The following is a 16,656-nucleotide window of genomic DNA, read 5'->3' as shown; positions in this document are numbered from 1 at the left end:
GTTACTTAAGTTTTTATTACGTATTCAATGTTATTTCTGCTGAATTTAACTATTCAAGAATTTTATCTAAAAATAGCCCTAGTGACATACGAGGTTAGAATAGTATTAGAACGAATAATCAAGAAGCCCTGCTCCACACTCCGGGTTTCGGCAGGCTCAGTGTATGAATTCCACCCCCCTTGTGCCGCTAGTGTTTGCAAGCCCCCGCTGTGATCCACATCGCGCTCTTTTGAGACATGATAAAATTTATATTTTTTTCGGTAGGTTCAGGTAATATCCTTATGTACACTGTATTGTTCTGATGACTAGGATCAATATGCAATTCGACAAACTTTCATTATTATAATGTTTCATCAACTATTAGTGGTTAAATCCAAGCAAACACCAGCACATGTATAAGATTCCTGTTCAAATACGCGGCCTTGTTTTAGATTAACCGGGAAACCGGTGACGAGAAATGAAAACGCTAAACAGGTATAAAATATGTTTTAAAAAAAATTTTTAAAAGCCAACAAACTCAGGAAGTAAACATGGTGGGAACTGAACAAATTTAAGTTTTTAACTTATAATTTAGCGGAAAAAGAATAGTTTAAAATTCATGTTAAATAACTTTGAGTGACATTATATTTCTTTCGGTAGTGAAAAATTTGTAGGTCATTCAATAGATGGTACTAGTTTGCCATATTTGAAGCAGCAGAAGACTTGCTATACGAAAAGCTTCATGGCGGTCCAAGTTGAGCCGTCGTGTTAGGTCTTTCCTTGGGGTCTCGGTCGGAGATTTTCTAAGGAGAGCCTGTGAGCCCCAAGGTCCTCTAACTACAGAAGTATGTCTTAAGATGTGAGCCAGTCCAAAACTGCTTTTTTTTTAATTTTTTTTTTAAAAACATAAAATTTAGAGCATGGAGGTGTTGGTAAATAAGTCAAAGCGTTTTTTTTCATGTTTAACATGTTTTATATATCGTTTTGTGAATATGACTTTAAATTTACAAAATCACCATGACACACGTGGATAGATGCTAACCATTTTCACCGCCCTGGATGATTCGCAACACAAACGGGTCCGAATGGGACTGAAAAGAATCGTTAAAAACGGCTCTGGACGAACTACCATACTGTTCAGAAAAATCGTTCCGTCCTTCGTTTCAGAGCTACGATCATGCTCAGCTAATACAGAGGTACATCTGCCTATCATAAACAATGGCGCGAAGTTAGTTGCCAAATTTCTTATGTATATATGTTTTCTGCTATGCCTAAACCAGGACATATTTTTTTGGCCCGCTTTCCCCTTTCTTTAATCGTTTATAGATAATATTGCAATGCGTTGATAGTTGGTTGCTGCGACAAATTATAACCACAACTTACTCCCGTCAATGACTGGTCAAATGGGTTTGGTTAGGAGACAATGCATATGAAGGGTCGTTGTCAAATTCCCCAGGATGGCAGAAACAGTTGCAGTATTCAACACCACCTATGAATTACCCATACTTGAGTTCAGATTACAGACACGACCCATTCTGGTTGCCAACAACCATATACAAATACTTTGTCCTTACCTGTGAAGAAATAAGAGCACAATTAATTCACTGCAGCGGTTTTCTATAAAATTTGTCTACAGTAAATGTTTCACACTGGACAGCGGATTTTCTCTAGATTTGTATCTTATAATATTGTAACCAGTATTAGCACGTAAATGTTAGGTGTGTTTTAGCGATGTGGGTTAAAGTACATAATTCATGTTAACCATGGCCGGTGGTAGTTTTAGAGTGTTGGTTTTTTTTTTTGTTAGGTGTTGTTGGTCTTAGATATATCTCAGCTAGGCCAGGAGGGGTATCCGCCCCCCCCTCTCCTCCTTTTTAATTCATGCACTGTTTACAGTGTTAATTTAATGAAAGATTCTATGTGTAATGTAATGTGTTTTGTGCAAGCTAGTTTGGGTATATATGAATTACAATACTCATGATTAGCTCAATGAATGTGCTTGTAATATCAAAACGCTAAGGGTAACATGCGCTCTGTGCGATCCAAATGACGTCCTTCTTGTATATTTCTCTCCCGAGTATTTTTCTGTTTGTTGTTGATCATGTGTGAGCTGGTTCAGTCATTAAGGCAGCATCAAATATGTCAACCGATTAGTCTCAGAAGATTCGCCAAGCTAGGCCCGTCCGTCCGTCCCCCGTTGTCCTTTTTTCAATTTTATACCTGGTGAATGATGGGTTTTCTTTCTTTAGGTTAATTCCGTTTTTGATTGTTGTGAATGTGTGTGTTGAAGACCCTAAAGTAAGTAATGATTAATAGGGGGGACCTTCATTTTGATTCGGTAAACGAGAAAATATTAGTTACGGAAATTTAATTAATTATCTTATTATTATATTAAAAATAATTTTTTATATAATTGTTCTGCAAAACGTCCCATTGCTTTCTCTTTGTTGTTTTGTAATTTCCTTCCACGTTAGAGGAGTTCGATTAAGGGTACATAAACTCTTCAATATATCATTGATTACCTGTGGGGCAAGGTCTATCGGAACATCATTTTTGTTTGGATAAGTCACGTTGTGGGTTTGGAAAAAAGAACATCAAAATGCGTTGTCGTATATAATCAACCATCCTCTGATCAATGTCTTTGTAATATGCCGTTCCAGGTTTGCTTCAGTGCAGTCGACATGGCTGACCAACAAAATAAGTTCTCATGATATAGCTACATTGCCTTATGATAGGTCAATGGGAGGGGTGTAAGTTGCGTTCAAAATTTTCTAGCCGATTACATATATATGAGTTTTCCTTAACGGGTTTTGGACATTTTGTTTTCAATCTCACACTGTGTGTTTACCTTGAGAAAAAAGCCTTTTGTTCGGAAAGTATTTCAATCTTACCTTGTTTAAATATGTCGTTTATGTTTGTGTGTTCTTTGCAATAGTTGATAAAAATGTTTCAAACTACCCTACCTGGTCTGCCTGGCTTTCGGTCTGTTAGACGAGTTCGTCGCTTGACCATCTTGAAAAGTTCTATAATCATCGATGCTAAGTTGGCCTTTTCCTTAAAGCTTACAATGCAAGTTAAAATATACATTTGAGATTTAAAAAATAATTAGTTATTAGTGAAAATATTTTTTTATTTTTTTTTTTTATTATTATTTTTAATCTCAAATGTTTAACTTTTTAACTTGCATTTTCAGCTTTAATGTTGCTTTTTAATCCTCATATGTTTGGTTGTGGTTTTTGGCGGGTTCCTCTTTACTATTGACACAAATCCCCGCATGTCTATTTTACAGTTCCTTGGTCCTTATTTTTATACCATACTTGTTATGTCTCATATTCTTAATTAAAAATTGAATACTGTCTTTTTTTCCTTTTTTCTTTTTTTTTTGAAGTCTCACAGTCTCAAAAATTCATGAAGTAATATTTTTTTCCATTTGTGTTCCAATTATTTCCTGGGAATTTCGACAGTAATACCGTTGTCAAGTCGACATTCAGTACCAGTGTCAAAGCATTATACCTTCGTGTCACGCCAAGGACCTGGCATTCATATCCCGCTCTACAGATTTGACGTCAGTGGATGTTATGACGTCAAAGAAAATGGTAATGAACGAGGACTCGGGCACGTATTGATAAAAAACGTTCATTCTCAACTAAATGTACAAATTCCATTATTTAGTGTCCTCTATCAATATCGGGACTTAAAAACCATGTTTGTATATCATGTTTGTTTCACACGTAAAATATTATTGATTGATCTTCGAAAATAGTGAAGTGTTGTTCCTCTGACCAATTAAGATTTTTCTCATCATCACATTAAATATGGCTCTCGTGACGAATTTCGTACTGTCCTCTTAAGCTATAATGTTATTTCATAAATCAAACTGTGACTAAGGAAATGGGTGTAAATGTTACATTTTTTTCTATCATATCATAGATATTAGCATACGCAATGAGAATAGACAAAAAAAAGTATTGGCACACAAAATGCTTAGATATTTTTGTATGTAACTAATTTTATCATTGTCACAAACAAATAAAAATCATATACACAATTAATGTATTAATCAAACATGTCCACGTTTTTCTCCGTGATAATGAACTTTAAATCTGTATACTAACTTTTACCTTTATGACAAGGTACACATCCATTAACAATTAAATGGACAGGTGCGATCTAATTTATCTTGAAATATACATGTTACGCAACGACTTCAACAGATACGTTTACTACTATGTACTTGATTACCCTGAAGTATGCCACTTTACCACAGAGATATATTCACATCACAGTTTTGAAAAAGTATAGAATACTAAAGTGTTTACTAATGTTTGTGGTTTGGTCGACATGTCACACGGTGGTCATTTAAATGATGTGAGGGGGTTAGTGTCGGTCAGTTATACGTTACCGACATGATTCGTTATGGGAAAATTACCGATTTCGTCAGAACTTTCTCACGCTTGGTCATAAAACATTCGAAATTAGCTTAACCACGTGGCAAGTGTCCGAAGAGTTTGTCCATAGTTTACAAAGCTGGGAAGATTCGCTTGTAGCGTTGCCATGTGTTGGGAAACTCGAAATAAGAAAATCCTTTACTGTCCTTTAGTACATTACCTGTACTTAGTAAATTATATATTGCATTTCTGATAATAAGAACGTGATTTCTAACACTTAGTTATAGCTGTATTTGATTATGCTATTAGGTATATAATATAATTGTTAAATGTATAACTCACATATCAAAATAGTAACGTATCTGTTAATTAAAAGATCACGTATCTGTGTTGATGAAAGATTGTACTGTTTAACTCTAATATTTAGTGTAAAAAAACTGTTACAATCGACTAATTCAAATACATTTATTTATAAAGTTCATTTTATAGCCAGATATTGTTAGTGTTTGTTATACTAATGATACGCGTAATGTGGGATATATAAACATGAAATAACGTATCTGTTTTATTTGGTAACGTAACCTGTCATATGTGGTAACGGATCTGTGCTTTTGTACGTAAACCTTAATTTGAGTGAACTCAGGGGGTTTCATTTTTAGCAATTTGTTTTCAGCACTAGATATGGATCAGACAAAATGTAAGTTTAGGGTTGTTTGTGGCAATCAAGTATGACGGAGACTGATACGTTTCTCAGGTGAAGGAAGGCGAGGACAATGAGAATGAATTATTCCTTTGCTTCATGTCAAAAACATCAACAAAGGACAAGTGAGGTTTCGTTGGCCTAATATTCAGACGAACTGTTTATCATGATGAGTTATCACATCTACCTGTCAGCCGTGCGGGTCGTTTTTTCCCAATTAAATGACAAGAACGCTGAAAACATCCGCAGTCAATGGGAATCGGTGTAGACAGATACTTTACCAATATGGTAGAAACATAATCATCTCTTCATCGACGCCGCTTTCATAGTTTTGATCTATCGTTTGATAATTTGATGTTGTAGTTTTGACTACAAGTTTTGAAGCAGATTCGTGTTATTGAATTCGTTTATTTTCTAATACTTCATAAAGACATATACCAAGAGAACAGATACGTTATCGCTACTAATTTAGGCAAAAAAATCATCTAAAGTATTGCCGAGAGAAGTGAAATCGCTGAAAAGTGCGTTTTCTTTAATGACATTTTGACGAATTTATGAAAACAGAATAAGAAAAAAAAAAAAAAAAAAAGAAAAAAAAAAAAAAAAAACAGAAAAACATAATAATCCTGTCAGATTTCTACAGTCATATATTAAGTATGTTTGTGACATATACTTTCTGTTTTTATAATGTTTAAAGCAGGATTTATTAATTGTCCTAATTACTGTAATTTGTGATTTATTACGAATACAAAATTACTGACATTTTTTGTACTGATGCAGATATAAGATTTAAATGGTACAGTTTGATTAATAAGGAAAATAAGTATAGAAATCAAATACTTTGTTTACTTTTTTTATATGATAACTATTCGGACACACTTTATTGATCATAAAAAACCAATAATTCACATATAAATGAAACTTTTTCATAACTGCACACAATAGAATTAGGACAAGTTGCTTTCAGAGACGGACAAATGGCTTTGAATAATGGAAAGAAAAGTCAAAAAGTCCAACAAAACCAAAGCAAAAAAAAAAAAAATTCAGTTTAAAGTGTTTATTTTGTAGTCGGCATTTCTAAATGTCAAACCTCAATTTCGTTTCATTTTTAACAAAGTCACGTTCGTACACTATTCTTTAACCAATAATTATGATTGGTTTTTTTTTTGTTTTGTGACTTTTTGACTGTATACAATTATAACTTTTCTTTTGATGTAACGATTGGGGTGTAAAGATAAAGATTAGGAGGGCCAGCCCTTTTCCTCTTTTTTTTTTGGATGTAAAAAAGAAGAGATATTTGCCAAAACAAATGACAATACATAAGAACTTTGTTTTCAATTTTCATATTTTATGTTTTTATTTCTGAAAACATGCAAATTAGTGGAGAATGAACGAAAAGACAGTGTAAATGGTTTACAGAATACATTCCGTATCTTGAATTTTATTTATTAAGTGGTAAAATTTTGATGACATTCTAAAGATGGGAAAATATAATTTGTAAACGTACCTGTATATTGTATATGTCACGAAGTTTAAAGCAACGAAAATTAAATAGCACAATTGATCCGAATATATATTGACACAGTAGATCTAACATATTTAGCGTTCTGTGTGTTTCAATTCCTGGATTAAAAACTCATTGTTCGGTAATCAGCATAAAAATGAGTCTTGTCTCGTCTGTCTTTGAAACAGTTCAGTTACCTTTGCAATTTTTCCCTTTGAGAAACATCATTTACCATAGCGAATCATATACAAAAATAACAATAACGTAATATAATGGTATCAGGTACTAAACACCTTTTGGAAATTTGTTTTTGGAAAAAAAAAAATAATAATAATAATAATAATAATATATGAAAGCATTTAAGGCTCTCGGTGACTTTTTTTCTTATATAGATTTTTGGAAATAGGAATGCATACCAAAATTAAAGATATAATAATTTAAAAACTAATAGGATGATGTGCTTGATTTTGAGCTATAATCAATCAAATCATCTGTATCTGTAAACAAAAAAATAATGCGTATCGGCCATGACCACCATAGGACCCAAATTGACACTCCTCCTTTGTGTATGGAAAATTCTACAAGCAAAAATTGCAACTTGCTATAAATTGAGACAATTAGGTTTTGAAAATCACATAAATCTATTCATTAAAAGCGCTATTCTTTGCAATGGAAAAACAAATCGAGATGGATCGAGATGAAGCGGGGATTGCGACAAGGTGGGGACTATGTCCACGTTTTATACTATTTGATCTTCATCGACGATCTCCTGAACGACTTATCTAAATCTAAATCTGTGGTGCCCCACTTAATGCTTTACATTGTGGTAACCCTACACTTGCAGATGACATCACCTTACTCGCCCTGTCACCGCGCTCCTTACAGTATATGCTTAATATATGTCAGGATTATTCAATACAGTGGGAATTCTCGTTCAGTACTACCAACAGCTGTATCATGGTAATTGGTGGTCGATTCGATAAGGATATTTTTCAATGGAGATTAGGTGGAGTAGAACTGGAAATGAAGGATAACCATGAACACATTGGAATACCTATATCTAACAAACATGTCATGTACAAAAAAGATTGAAAAGAGCTATAAAATGGACGCGCATCGCTGTTTGCTATACTCGGTATTGGAGCAAACGACTGTAAATAAACCTCACTACACCTACACATATTAGGCCGGGATCTAAGGGGGGGGGTCCACGTCTCCAGTCACCTGGTCATTACCGGGACATTCTAATGTCAGACAACTGTCCATCAAACTATTAGGTGGGATATAGTCTGTCCCAATCGCTTCCAATGACCTGAAATGTACAATAGAAAGAGTTAATTACATGTAATCTAAAAACAGATGATAGGATTATTAGTTGATCAGAAAGAAATACATGTCTAGGAGTAATGCTTCTTCCATATAATCAAAAGTTGATTAAGCAAATTCTTTCCATGATCATTGCAATTAGATATCGCTCAACTCCCAGTTAATATTTAGAATTCTATAATTTTATTTTAATATTTTACTGTAAGTTAAAGTGGCTCCAGTAACTCTGTAAAATTCACTTTTGTCAAACTGTATCAGTTCTGTCAATTTGTATTTGGTTACTAAAACCAGAAACATACATGCATATTTATTATATATTTTATGTTATCAAGTAGTCCTGGAAAATTTATTAAAAGCGCTGCTGCATTGATGTCACTTTTTTTTTAAATTTCATCGGAGTATGCAAGTATTTTTGTTTACAAACTGTGTGAATTTGTGTAGTGGATTGTCGTAAAAGTTTGCAAACCAAATATATTTAGGCAAAAAAAAAATATGTCTGTTAAGGGTTACCCAACTGACCCTAATTTTTTACCCCGACCCTAATTTTTTTTACCCACTTTTCAATGAAAAAAAATAATAAAAGTCAGGGATTTCAATCTCAGACTCCAGTTCTGGCAATTACTATAGAGCGAAAGACACTAAAAAAAATTCTCCGGACCTACCGACCCTACTACTTTTTTGTCAATGCAACCCTAAACCAGAAACAAATATACATAGAGATTGGAAACTCCTTCTTTGTCTATGTTGACAGGCAGAGGGACCTCCAGTTTATAGGTATTTTCCCTTGGCTAACTACTTTTAAGTGTATTCTTTTAAAACATGTTATTTTTGCATCAACACAAAGTTTAAACATTATATCATGGTTTGATGTGATCAGCTTACCCAATTGATGTTATTTGATATGATTTTTGAAAGGTTTTTCGAACATCAGGCATTAAAAAACCGGAAATGCATTTTGTTTTATTAATACTATAAGTTAAAATATTATTTTTTCTTTCCAAAATCGTACCAAAACCATCTGAAAATTACTTAAGTTTTATATAACGTATCAAAGTTATTCTGCTGTATTTAACTATTCAAGATTTTATCTAAAAGCCCTAGGGACATACAGAGGTAGAACGAATAATCATACCCTGCCCTCCACTCCGGTTCCCGGCAGGGTATGAATTCCACCCCGTTGCCGCTAGTGTTGCAAGCCCCGCTGTGATCCACATGCGCACTTTGAGACTGATAAAATTATATTTTTCGGGTAATATCCTTATGTAACTGTATTGTTCTGATGACTAGGATCAATATGCAATTCACAAACCTTTCGATTATAATGTTTCATCAACTATTAGTGGTAAAATCCAAGGCAAACACAGCACATGTATAATTCTGTTCAAATACGCCGCCATGTTTGATTTACCGGAAACCGTGACGAAATGAAACGCTAAACAGGTAAAATATGTTTAAAAGTTTTAAAAGCCAACAAACTCAGAATAAACATGGTGGAACTGAACAAATGTAAGTATTACTTATAATTTAGCGAAAAAGAATATTTAAAATTCATGTTAAAAACTTTGTGACATTATATTTCTTTCGTAGTGAAAATTTGTAGGTCATTCAATATATGGTACTAGTTGCCATATTTGGAGCGCGAGACTTTCTAACGAAAAGCATCATGGCGGCCAAGTGAGCCGTGTCGGAGATGTGAGCCAGTCAAAACTGCTTTAAAACATAATTTAGACATGGAGGTTGGTAAATAAGTAATCGTTTTATGTTTAAAATGTTTGATATCGTTGAATTTAATTACAAAATCACATGACACACGTGAAATGCAACATTTTCACCGCTGGATGTTTTGCAACACTACGGTCAATGGGACGGAATCGTAGCTCTGACGACGACCATCTGTCAGAAATCTTCCGTCCGTCGTTCAGAGCTACGTCATCGCAGCTAATACAGAGGTACATCTGCCTATCGTAAAAATGGCGAAGTTGCCAATTTCTATGTATATATGTTTCTGCCTAAACAGACATTTTTTTTGGCCTTTCTTTAACGTATAGAAAATATTGCAATGCAGTTGGTGCTGAAAATATAACAACAACTTACCCGTCAATGCTGTCAAATTGGTAGGAGACAATGCATGCAGGGTCTTTGTCAAATTCCCAGGATGGCAGAAAAGTGCAGTAATCAACACCAGCCATGAATGACCTACTTGTTCAGATTACAACACGACCCAGTCTGGTGCCGACAACATATACAAATACTTGTTTACCTGTGAAGAAATTAGAGCACAATTATTAACGCAGCGGTTCTATAAAATTTGTCTACAGTAATGTTACATGGACAGCTGATTTTCTCTATATTGTATCTTATATATTGTAACCAGTATTAGCACGTACATGTAGGTGTGTTTAGCGATGTGGTAAAGTACATAATCAAGTTAACCATGGCCGTGTAGGTCTAGCTAGGCCAGGGTTCCGCCTCCTTTTAATTCATGCACTGTTTACAGGTTAATTATGAGATCTAGTGTAATCTAGTTTGTGTATGAATTACAACTCATGATAGCTCAAAGAATGTGCTGTAATCAACGCTAAGGTAGTGTGCGATCCAAATGCTTGTATATTTCTCTCCCGAGATATTTTCTCAGTTGATCATGAGCTGGTCAGCATCAAATATGTCACGATTTGTCTCAGAAGATTCGCCAAGCTGGGCCCGTTACCTTTTCAATTTTACCTGGTAATGATGGTTCTTTCTTTATGTAATTCCGTTGAAACCCTAGTAATGATAATAGGGACCTTCATTTTGATTCGTAAACGAGAAAATATTAGTTACGGATAAAATTGTCTGCAAAACGTCCATGCTTTCACTTTGTTGTTTTTCATTTCCACGTTAGAGAGTTCGATTAAGGGTACATAACTCTTCAATATATCATTGATTACCTGTGGCAGGTCTATCGGAACATCATTTTTGTTTGATAAGTCACGTGTGGGTCTGGAAAGAACATACAATGCGTTGTCGTATAATCAACATCCTCTGACAATGTCTTGTAATATCCGTTCAGGTTTGCGTCAGTGCAGTCGACATGCTACCAACAAAATAAGTTCTCATGATAAAGCACATGCCCTTATATAGTCAATGGGAGGGGAGTTGCGTTCAAATTTTCTAGCCGATACATATATATGAGTTTTCTTAACGGTTTTGACATTTTGTTTTCAATCTCACCTGAGTGTTACTTGAAAAAAGCCTTATGTTCGAAATTATTTCAATCTTACCTTGTTAAATATGTCGTTTATGTTGTGTGTTCTTGCAATATTGATATATGTTTCATACTACCTACCTGGTCTGCCTGGCTTCGGTCTGTTAGACGAGTTCGTCGCTTGACCATCTTGAAAAGTTCTATAATCATCGATGCTAAGTTAGCCTTTTCCTTAAAGCTTACAATGCAAGTTAAAAATATACATTTGAGATTTAAAAAATAATTAGTTATTAGTGAAAATATTTTTTTTATTTTTTTTTTTATTATTATTTTTAATCTCAAATGTTTAACTTTTTAACTTGCATTTTCAGCTTTAATGTTGCTTTTTAATCCTCATATGTTTGGTTGTGGTTTGGCGGGTTCCTCTTTACTATTGACACAAATCCCCGCATGTCTATTTACAGTTCCTTGGTCCTTATTTTATACCATACTTGTTATGTCTCATATTCTTAATTAAAAAATTGAATACTGTCTTTTTTTCCTTTTTTCTTTTTTTTTTGAAGTCTCACAGTCTCAAAAAATTCATGAAGTAATATTTTTTTCCATTTGTGTTCCAATTATTTCCTGGGAATTTCGACAGTAATACCGTTGTCAAGTCGACATTCAGTACCAGTGTCAAAGCATTATACCTTCGTGTCACGCCAAGGACCTGGCATTCATATCCCGCTCTACAGATTGACGTCAGTGGATGTTATGACGTCAAAGAAAATGGTAATGAACGAGGACTCGGGCACGTATTGATAAAACGTTCATTCTCTCAACTAAATGTACAAATTCCATTATTTAGTGTCCTCTATCAATATCGGGACTTAAAAACCATGTTTGTATATCATGTTTGTTTCGCACGTAAAATATATTGATTGATCTTCGAAAATAGTGAAGTGTTGTTCCTCTGACCAATTAAGATTTTTCTCATCATCACATTAAATATGGCTCTCGTGACGAATTTCGACTGTCCTCTTAAGCTATAATGTATTTCATAAATCAACTGTGACTAAGGAAATGGGTAAATGTTACATTTTTTTCTATCATATCATAGATATTAGCATACGCAATGAGAATAGACAAGTATTGGCACACAAAATGCTTAGATATTTTTGATGTAACTAATTTTATCATTGTCACAAACAAATAAAATCATATACACAATTAATGTATTATCAAATGTCCACGTTTTCTCCGTGATAATGAACTTTAATCTGTATACTAACTTTTACCTTTATGACAAGGACACATCCATTAACAATTAAATGGACAGGTGCGATCTAATCTTGAAAATATACATGTTACGCAACGACATCAACAGATACGTTACTACTATGTACTTGATTACCTAAGATGCCACTTTCCCACAGAGATAAATTCACATCACAGTTTGAAAAGTATAGAATACTAAGTGTTACAATGTTTGTGGTTTGGTCGACAAGTCACACGGTGTCATTTAAATGATGAGAGGGGTTAGTGTCGGTCAGTACGTTACCGACAGATACGTTATGGAAAAATACCGATATCGACAGAAATTCTCACGCTTGTCATAAAACATTCGAAATTAGCTTAACCACGTGGCAAGTGTCCGAGAGTTTGTCCATAGTTTACAAGCGGGAAGATTCGTTGTGTTGCCAGTGTTGGGAAACTCGAAATAAGAAAAACCTTTACTTTCCTTTAGTATATACCTGTACATAGTAACATATATATGCATTTCTGATAATAATAACGTGATTTCTAACACTAGTTATAGCTGTATTGATTAAGCTATTAGGTATATAATTAATTGTTAAATGTATAACTCACATATCAAAATAGTAACGTATCTGGTATAAAAGATCACGTATCTGTTTGATGAAAGATGTACTGTTAACTCTAATATTTAGTGTAAAAATACTGTTACATCGACTAATTCAAATACATTTATATAATTCATTTTATAGCCAGATATTGTTAGTGTTTGTTTATACTAATGATACGGTAATGTGATATATAAACATGAAATAACGTATCTGTTTATTTGGTAACGTACCTGTCATATTTGGTAACGGATCTGTGCTTTTGTACGTAAACCTTAATTTGAGTGAACTTGGTTTCATTTGTAGCAATTTGTTTCAGACTAGATATGGTCAGAAAATGTAAGTTTAGGGTTGTTTGTGGCAATCAAGTATGACGGAGACTGATACGTTTCTCAGGTGAAGGAAGGCGAGGACAATGAGAATGAATTATTCCTTTGCTTCATGTCAAAAACATCAACAAAGGACAAGTGAGGTTTCGTTGGCCAATATTCAGACGAACTGTTTATCATGATGAGTTATCACATCTACCTGTCAGCCGTGCGGGTCGTTTTTTCCCAATTAAATGACAAGAACGCTGAAACCATCCGCAGTCAATGGGAATCGGTGTAGACAGATACGTTACCAATATGGTAGAAACATAATCATCTCTTCATCGACGCCGCTTTCAATAGTTTTGATCTATCGTTTGATAATTTGATGTTGTAGTTTTGACTACAAGTTTTGAAGCAGATTCGTGTTATTGAATTCGTTTATTTTCTAATACTTCATAAAGACATATACCAAGAGAACAGATACGTTATCGCTACTAATTTAGGCAAAAATCATCTAAAGTATTGCAGAGAAGTGAAATCGCTGAAAAGTACGTTTTCTTTAATGCATTTTGACGAATTTATGAAACAGAAAAACATAATAATCCTGTCAGATTTCTACAGTCATATATTAAGTATGTTGTGACATATACGTTACTGTTTAAAGCAGGATTTTAATGTCCTATACAGAAATTTGTGATTTATACGAATACAAAATTACTGACATGTACTGATGCAGATAAAGGTACAGTTTGATAATAAGGAAAAATATAGAAACAAAATACTTTTGTACTATTTTTATATGAAACTATTCGGACACACTTATGAATCATACAAACCAATATTCACAAATGAACTTTTCATAACTGCAATTGATAAAGACAAGTTGCTTTCGAGACGGACAAATGGCTTTGAATGGAAAGAAAAGTCCAAAACCAAAGCAAAAATTCAGTTAAAGTGTTTATTTTGTGGCATTTCTAATGACAAACCTCAATTTAGTTCATTTTAACAAAGTCACGTAACTATTCTTTACCAAAATATGATGGTTGACTGTAACAATTATAACTTTTCTTTGAGTAAAGATAGGAGCCAGCCCTTTTGGATTTAAAAAGAAGAGATATTTGCCAAACAAATGACAATACATAAGAACTTTGTTTTCAATTTTCATATTTTATGTTTTCATTTCTGAAAACATGCAAATTAGTGGAGAATGAACGAAAAGACAGTGTAAATGGTTTACAGAATACATTCCGTATCTTGAATTTTATTAAGTGGTAAAATTTGATGACATTCTAAAGATGGGAAATATAATTTGTAAACGTACCTGTATATTGTATATGTCACGAAGTTTAAAGCAACGAATTACGCAATTATCCGAATAGACACAGAAGATCTACATATTTAGCGTCTGTGTGTTTCAATTCCTGGATTAAACTCATTGTCGGTAATCAGCATAAAAATGAGTCTTGTCTCGTCTGTCTTTGAAACAGTTCAGTTACCTTTGCAATTTTTCCCTTTGAGAAACATCATTTACCATAGCGAATCATATACAAAAATAACAATAACGTAATATAATGGTATCAGGTACTAAACACCTTTTGGAAATTTGTTTTTGGAAAAAAATAATAAATAATAATAATAATAACTAGATTTGATCGCGATCAAAACACGGGATTTCCACCTATGTAATGATATAAGTAATGTTAGCGAACAGACGATTGGTTGAACGAACGGACGATCTCACTCAATATTAATCAGAGAGCGTTTCTTACGAAAGCAGTCTGGTTCAACCGAAAAACAGATTTAGGGGAATCCCCCTTTGGGCACAAGATTTCATAGAGAGGTGAATATATAGGAGCCTGCTGATTGGATATATTCAGGGTACACCAGTTAATGGTTTATGTGTGGGTCGGACAATACATGTAGATGTAAAATTTGTAAAGAATTTTGATAACTTCATTTAACCTGAATAGTAGCAAACGTTAACACGGTCCTCTATGGGAATTTATTTGGTTCTGTGATCTCAAAACGGCCGGGTAGTTTCTCAAAATAGCACCGGTTGTGTTTGAACATCCGGTGTCACAGGTGACGGCTCTGCCACACACATAAAAGGTTTTTAAACCTGTCAGTTATTATGTTTGTGCATTACTTTTATTGTTTGTTTGTTCAAATGTACGTCCTATTAACAGCTAGGGTCACGTAAGGACGGCCTCCCATGTATGCGGTGTAGTTACACATGTACGTGTATTTAGGCAAACACGTGTACATTGTTCATATATACGTGTATATGTAGTGTGATAGAACGGGTTTCTATCATTGTTGCATTTATTTCTACAGTATGTATATTTGTTATTGCACTCTTCTAAGTCTTCACTTCAGTGATCTGTTTATGTATCTTTGACCCAAATTCAGGGGAACACCGTGAGAACAGGTCTTATCTAGGGTGTGTTTGCTGTTTAGCAGTCACATTCATCAACCTAGTTGTCCTCATGATCACCCCGATGATGACCGCTGGCCGGAGTACACGTGTGGTACACTTGGGAGGTGTTTATCAGTCAGTTGAGTCTTGTCTGTTTTAAGCGGAAGTTATATTTAGTGTGTAGGTGGGTTGTTGTAGCAGCGGTTTCACCTAAATATGGTGCTCTGTCCGGACATCCGGACATTGACCAATCAGTGGTCACTTTGGGGTACTGGGTTGATGAGTTGTTATAAAAGGGCTGCTTCTAAGGAAGCTTTGGTCTTGACTTAGGGAATAGGTAGGGAGCAGAGCTAGTTGGCTCCGTAGGGTGTTAGGCTTTGTTTAGGGAACGTGGTAATCACACAGGACTGAGCTAATTAGGCCTAAAGTTTGGCTATAGTTAATCTTGGATACATTGTAACTGCTTCGGCACTTATATCTCTTATTGTTATCTGTCTTAACGGGCACTATTGTGAATCTTCTATGTAATACTTAATCTACTTGTCTTTTATATAATAAATAGTTATTTGTACCTGTATTTACCTAGTTGAGTTATTGGATTAGTGTCAGTGCTTCCGCTACATCCTAGAGATCGAACCTGTTGAGATACAGGCCTGTAACCTGTGGAGGAAACAGGATCCGTAGAGGATTTGTGACGACTGTGGACTCTGTTGTATACTAAAAATACTATACGATCACGATTTGGGACTTATACATATAACGGGAGATACAGTCGGATCGCCCCTCCTGGTCTCTTGTGGAAAACCCTCCCTATTACAGTAGCACTTAAAACATCCCGAAAAGTATTGAAAACTAGATGTAAAAATACATTCGAAACGGCCCTTGTGTACCGAAGATTGAGCCCAGGACAGAATTTTAACCCGGCCGCTGATTGGCTGGCTAATTATGAATTTCAAAATTAAAAATGTTTTCTGACAGGTAATTATTCCTTGATAACCATGATA

General features: G+C 34.4%; 1 long non-coding RNA gene across 1 annotated transcript; it reads right to left on the bottom strand.

The window, feature by feature from the left end:
* Positions 1 to 7,324: 7,324 nt before the first annotated feature.
* LOC138335705 (uncharacterized) lies at positions 7,325 to 10,767 on the bottom strand. The gene is made up of 3 exons (XR_011210318.1): positions 10,619 to 10,767; positions 9,992 to 10,157; positions 7,325 to 7,883 (listed from the first exon to the last, which is right to left on the bottom strand). It is a non-coding gene; the product is annotated as an uncharacterized lncRNA (long non-coding RNA).
* Between the last annotated feature and the right edge of the window lie 5,889 nt (positions 10,768 to 16,656).

The sequence above is a fragment of the Argopecten irradians genome, chromosome 11 (genome assembly GCF_041381155.1).
Source record: "Argopecten irradians isolate NY chromosome 11, Ai_NY, whole genome shotgun sequence".
Classification (NCBI taxonomy): Eukaryota; Metazoa; Mollusca; class Bivalvia; order Pectinida; family Pectinidae; genus Argopecten; species Argopecten irradians.
Note: the sequence above shows the minus strand (reverse complement) of the source record. Positions and strands in the feature narration are given on the sequence as shown.